This window comes from Haliotis cracherodii, unplaced genomic scaffold (genome assembly GCF_022045235.1).
Source record: "Haliotis cracherodii isolate W230 unplaced genomic scaffold, xgHalCrac1.p SCAF_18, whole genome shotgun sequence".
In the NCBI taxonomy this organism is placed as follows: domain Eukaryota; kingdom Metazoa; phylum Mollusca; class Gastropoda; order Lepetellida; family Haliotidae; genus Haliotis; species Haliotis cracherodii.
The window spans coordinates 14,905,082-14,911,518 of record NW_027266273.1 but is presented as its reverse complement, the minus strand read 5'-3'; positions in this window follow the sequence as shown (position 1 = coordinate 14,911,518).

Below are 6,437 nucleotides of genomic sequence, written 5' to 3'. Positions count from 1 at the left end.
ACTGTTCGGGGGTTAGGAGCCTCCATCATCACGCGAATCAAAACAATGTCCGTGTTAACTGTGTGTGTGGGAAACCCTATTTGACGAGCTATTTTTATTGGCTGCTCATTGACACATTAAACATGGTGTGATAATAATGCGTTACCTAACACTCCTTCTGGCCGTCATATCCGCCTGCTATGTTTATGTATGTGTGAATCAGTGGCGGTGATACAGTGAACCTTTTCAATCTGGACACCAGACACCGTTCCTATTGAAAATGGGTACGGAGTAATGCCTTTTTGTAGACACGTTTACAAGTGTTCCTGTGGTAATCGAAGGTTGGTTGTCCGGATTAACAGTGTCCGGTATATACAGGTTTTGCTGTATTGTAATGGGAGGGATGTGATACTTGAAATATATGTGTACATGCGTATTTATCACAAGCATATGACGGATCCTCCTGTCTTTAACGCACTTGGGTCATGGCGACAGTTGTTTGTGGCGGAAATACAGGCAAGGTGTTGTCTCAAGCCGGATACACGCACGTTGTAGCCTCCCCTCACCGCTCTGCTTCTGGTATATGAAACTGTCTACTTACAGGACTTGTGAGTGAGTGAGTTAAACGCAGTATTTGAACAGTATTTCAGTTATAGGACGGTTATATATCAGTTTGATATGGGAGGAAAACCCGAAATGATCTTCCATCTTAGATGTTTACTTTAATGAAACTCACGAGCACGGACAGGTAGCTGACAAACCTAGAAACACAGGCGAATCTAGGGTTCGAACCCACGACCAAGGTGTCTGACACGCCCATGGGACGCAGGTCGGCATAAGGCCACCCACGAACTCTACAGAGCGTGTGACAAGACGTTTTTCTGTTTAACGGCGCACTCAGCAATATTCCAGCTATATGACGGCGGTCTGTAAATAATCGAGTCTGACCAGACAATCCAGTGATTGACATCATGATTGACGATCGGGATACGATGACATGCATCAACTAAGTCGGCGAGCCTGATCACTCGATCCCGTTAGACGCTCCTTGCGACAAGCATAGTCGCCTTTTACGGCAAACATGGGTTGCTGAAGACCTATAATAACCGGATCTTCACTCGTCTGACAACACTAGGAAGCTAAACGTAAAATGGGGTTTTACGACGTGCATGCACTAATTTTATAAAGCTAGCCCTCTGAGATAGGAATGTGTTTAAATCCGAAAAGGAATGCACGGAATAAACATGTTTAGGGCCTGAGGAAATGAGTTATCATCTCACAGCCTACACCACCTTGACACGATCCCGATAACCTAAACATGTTTCGATTTTAATCACGTTTACATAAAGTACATATCATTGGGCATTAAGTCAAATATGGATAAGATGTATAATATATATTGAAATTAGACGTGAAAATACATGAACAAGGACGCACAACGAACCTGGAGTGAGTGAGTGAGTTGGGTTTAACGCCGCTTTTAACAGTATTACGGTTATATCGCGGCGTGTCAGCTTAATGTGGGAGGAAACCCCGAAATGATGCAGGTCTAAGACGTTTACCACTTCGGTGAAACCCACGAGCACGTGCATGGATTCGAACCAACAATCATAGGTTTCTGGCGTGCCGAAGAGACACAACTCTGCACAGCGAATCGCGGAGCCTTAGACGACTGGACCACCCGTGCCCCCAAACGAACCTGGAACAAAATTAACATAAAATTGTACAAATAAACCACTCTAAGTTCCTAGTGGCAAGTAGGTAGCCTGAAGGACTACAAATCAAGTAGTAAAAGTGTATAAATTTGATGTATTGTTGATGTATAACGAATGGTATTTGTCATACAGGAAACGGAAGCTGACAATGAAAGTATATCTGATTACTACTTTTTAAAGTTGTCCCGCATATTTCTGTATCCCCATTAAACGCTAAAAATCATATAGAAAGCGACCCCTTTTTTAATTACCTACAATAAATTTTAAGAGTGGGATACGGGTCTTACCCACATTTAGACCCTATTAGCTATAAAACACGATCCTAAACATGTTTAAGTCCTAATCATGTTAAGACCCTAAGCGCGTCAAATTAAGACAAGGGGTGTGTTTAGGTGTCTGTTTAGGATCTAAACACGTTTGTAATGTTATAGAATTTCTTCAAGGTGTTTCAGTTTGCATTTATTATTAAATGCCAACAATGAAGTGTCTCCTCCCTCCCAAGTCTCTTTACTATGGAATACTGTAAGGGACATTCTCGCGATCTCGCATTCTCGTGTTTTGGGCATATTTAGCTCGTTTCCAAAGGTCGAGATCGCGAGAATGCGAGATCGCGAGAATGTCCCTTACAGTATTCCATACTTTACACCCCTGAAGCCTTAATTAAACCTTATGTTCTGAAATAAAGAGAAAGGGTCCGCGGAGTGTGACAGCACCTCATTTTAGTCAGCTTGACAACCGTGGTGCAAGCGATGGAGATGCAGAGTTGGGTTCCTTAGCCATGCCCAGCCATAATGGTGCAGGTTCGAACCCAACAATCGCCACATGACCCATAGTTTGTTATCACCATACCCTTCCCTGTACATTTCATCTCTTTGTGTTTCCGTCGATACAGATGACACGTGATATTATGATGTCGTCTCTGACGAAAAGTGACCATATGACTTCCGCTACGTATGCCGCAGTTCCTACGTATCAACGTTCATGTCCGCAAGTCATAGCCTCAGAATACTGGAAGGATGAGCAGATATAAAGGAGATTGTCTCAGGGATGTGAGCAGGTTTTCCCGAAAAAAAGAGGAAAAGTCTAGGTTGGGTTTAAACATTTGATTGCATTTTAAGCAATTTCGTGCAATTTGGACAACGTTCACACCCAGAAATGTGATAGGTCAATGGCAAAAGTCAATAAGTCAAATAAAGTGTCTAGTGCATGGTTAATGCGCTCACGTCACTCTGAAACTCCGCACACAATCCCCGCACACCAGGAAGTCACATTTTTAAGCCCTCCCTTTTTAGCCCTTTAGCTTCAAACATATTGGGTTTGAATTGAATAAAAACATGTTTGATGGCCGTATTATTCAAAAACGGATAATAGTAAGTGAAATCAAGGCACATTTTAGCCAGTAGGGCACTTTAATCGTTGAAAGAGGCTTCAGGTGGCCGGTTACGTGGCTTAGACGTACCGGAGGATCTGTGCGACTATTTTTGTTTGTTTGTTTGTTGTTTAACGCCGTGCTCAGCAATATCCCAGTTACATGACGGCGGTCTGTAAATAATCGAGTCTGGACCAGACAATCCAGTGATTGACATCACGACATGCATCAACCAAGTCAACGAGCCTGACCACCCAATCCTGTTAGTCGCCTCTTACAACAAGCATGGGTTGCTGAATACCTATTCTTACCCGGATCTTAACGGGTCGTGCGACTATTTAAATTCATGAGACAGGCATGTTGTCTTGGTGGTGAATCACACGTCATTTTGGACCATTCTGAACATGGATCACAACAAGGAGACAAGCATGGGATGCGACCCGTTCTTTATCAGTGTTTACTTGAATCCATCAAGGAGACAAGCATGGGGTGCGACCCGTTCTTTACCGGTGTTTACTTGAATCCAACATGGAGACAAGCATGGGGTGCGACCCGTTCTTTATCAGTGTTTACTTGAATCCATAATGGAGACAAGCATGGGATGCGACCCGTTCTTTATCAGTGTTTACTGGAATCCAACAAGGAGACAAGCATGGGGTGCGACCCGTTCTTTATCAGTGTTTACTTGAATCCATAATGGAGACAAGCATGGGGTGCGACCCGTTCTTTATGAGTGTTTACTGGAATCCAACATGGAGACAAGCAGTGTGTGACCCGTTCTTTATCGGTGTTTACTTGAATCCAACATGGAGACAAGCATGGGTGTGACCCGTTCTTTACCGGTGTTTACTAGAATCCAACATGGAGACAAGCATGGGGTGCGACCCGTTCTTTATGAGTGTTTACTGGAATCCAACATGGAGAGAAGCAGTGTGTGACCCGTTCTTTATCGGTGTTTACTTGAATCCAACATGGAGACAAGCATGAGTGTGACACGTTCTTTATCAGTGTTTACTTGAATCCAACTTTGAGACACAAAAGGGATGTGACCCGTTCTTTATCAGTGTTTACTTGAATCCAACATGGAGACAAGCATGGGATGTGACCCGTTCTTTACCGGTGTTTACTAGAATCCAACATGGAGACAAGCATGGGATGTGACCCGTTCTTTACCGGTGTTAACTGGAATCTGACATTCTGTGCTATAATAATGAGGGCTCAGCATAAGTACATTTCCCTTAGTTACGACACAGCGCATACAGATAGAATAGATCTTTATTCAGAAACAATACCATAAATCTCCACCATGTCCATACACATAATTCATTACTGAACATCAGCTACCCCATTAGAAGTCCTCAAGCCAATGGGCAGCTCACAGTTGGAACAAATCAGTTTTAGTTCATATTCATATCCTACTGTCAACTACTATTTCCTGCAATAATGTTACTTATTACCCACGTGGTGAAGATACAGGTGGTAAGATACTAAATCCGTACGTCACACGTGTGTCGTACAAGGTTGACCTTGTTTTATTCGTTTTGATTGGATAACCGTGACCTCTGTCACACCGGGACTACTTTTTTCATTCATAAAAAATCGCGAGACGTCATTCATTTTGCGATTACAAGGCAGAACTGAAGAAATTCATGAGCACGAGAGATATTTACAAACACTTTATTAAACAAAACAAGATAGTCACACGCATCAAATTCGGTTTGCATTCTATATAAGTTATGCATTGAGCTCCTACAGACGTATAATCGAGCTAGATCTATAAATCGATTTACAATGTACGACTGCCGATCGAGCGCGTCCCTTGAGCGTGACGCACCCGACCATTTTCGCAACTTTCAATTTGATGAAACGTAAAAGGATAAGCGTGGTGAAATGAAGTCTGTTTAAACTATCTGGACAGATATCTAGACTTACTTGGGATGATCCGGTTGTGCCATCGGTGTCCCCTTTGAAGCGTATGTTGTGGCGCTGTTTCGGGAAGTGTTGTTCATGAATGAACGAACACAGCACGACCAGATAACTTAAAGTTCACAGTTCCGATACAAATCATTCGAAAACTCCGTGGAAGTGTGCCTGACTTCTGATTTTGTGGCCCAAAACATCCCAAATGTGAACAGTAACATTCCCTATCTCTAGAGTAAAACGCTGTGAGTGGATCGCGGTTGTCTTTTCTTATTCCGGTGGCGACCTTGCCCTTCGATCGTTCGAAGCTGTCACTGACATGCAAGCAGATTTGAGTTTGTTGATTTTCACGTCTTCAGTAAAGGGTGGTACAGTTAACATGAATGTCTTTGGCGAACAGTCTGATTTCCCTCTTCCAAAATGGTACGGACATGATATAAATTCAGCTGATAGATCAAGGAAACCGAACCATTTTGATTGCACAGACGGGATCCCGGCAGTGTGATGCGTGTGACTGTTGGTCCGATATTCAAAGCGCGGCGCTAATGTGACATTTCAAATTTTCTTATCGGTGTCCTGCGTACTAACAACATGGCGCTTGAATTACCATAAGTTGAAGACTTTCTTCCAAAAGGATCTTGAGCGTCGGTGCTGGTTTGTTTGTAAACAGATCAGCAGGCGCATGTTGTTAATGCGTATGCATAAACATGTCAACAATGCCCATATTTGGTCATATATCAATATTCATGCGCAACCAGATTTTGCAACCGGTTTCAGTTTGGTCTGTCAACGAACGCAAGTTGTTATGTATTTACACTTAAATATATATTCAACGTGGGTAATAAATAAAATACCACACTCATTCTCGTTAGATATCATTTTTACGAAACTCGTGAGCTTTCTATGGTATCTGACCTCGCTTTCGCTCGGTCAGATACCATAGAAAGTTCACTCGTTTCGTAAAAATGGTATCTAACGAGAATGAGTGTAGTATTCTCTATTTATCAAGTTTTTCTTTAGCTGACCATGTCTTTCTGGTTAGAGGACATCAGGAACTGGGGCCAGGATAGAATCAAGGAACACAGGGAAAAACATTAATGCCAGCGGTGACAAAACTATCTTAGTATATCATGTACTTTTAGTTGTAAGGCAGCAATTGGTAATAGTTGGCAGACGTTTGTTCTTCAAAGTCAAACACAATCAAAAACTCTGCAAATACAATATTGTAGTTCAAAGACAGTGATGTTCTCCATTTTGGGTAGTGAGTGAGTTTGGTTTAAATCTGCCTTTAACAATATTCAAGTTATATCACGGCGTGTCAGCATAAAGTGGGAGGAGAGCCCGAAGTGATGCAGGTCTCAGACATTTGCCAATTTGGTGAGACCCAGGATCATCGGTATGGTGCTGACAAACCTAGAAACATAATGGGGCGAACAGGAATTTATACCAACAAT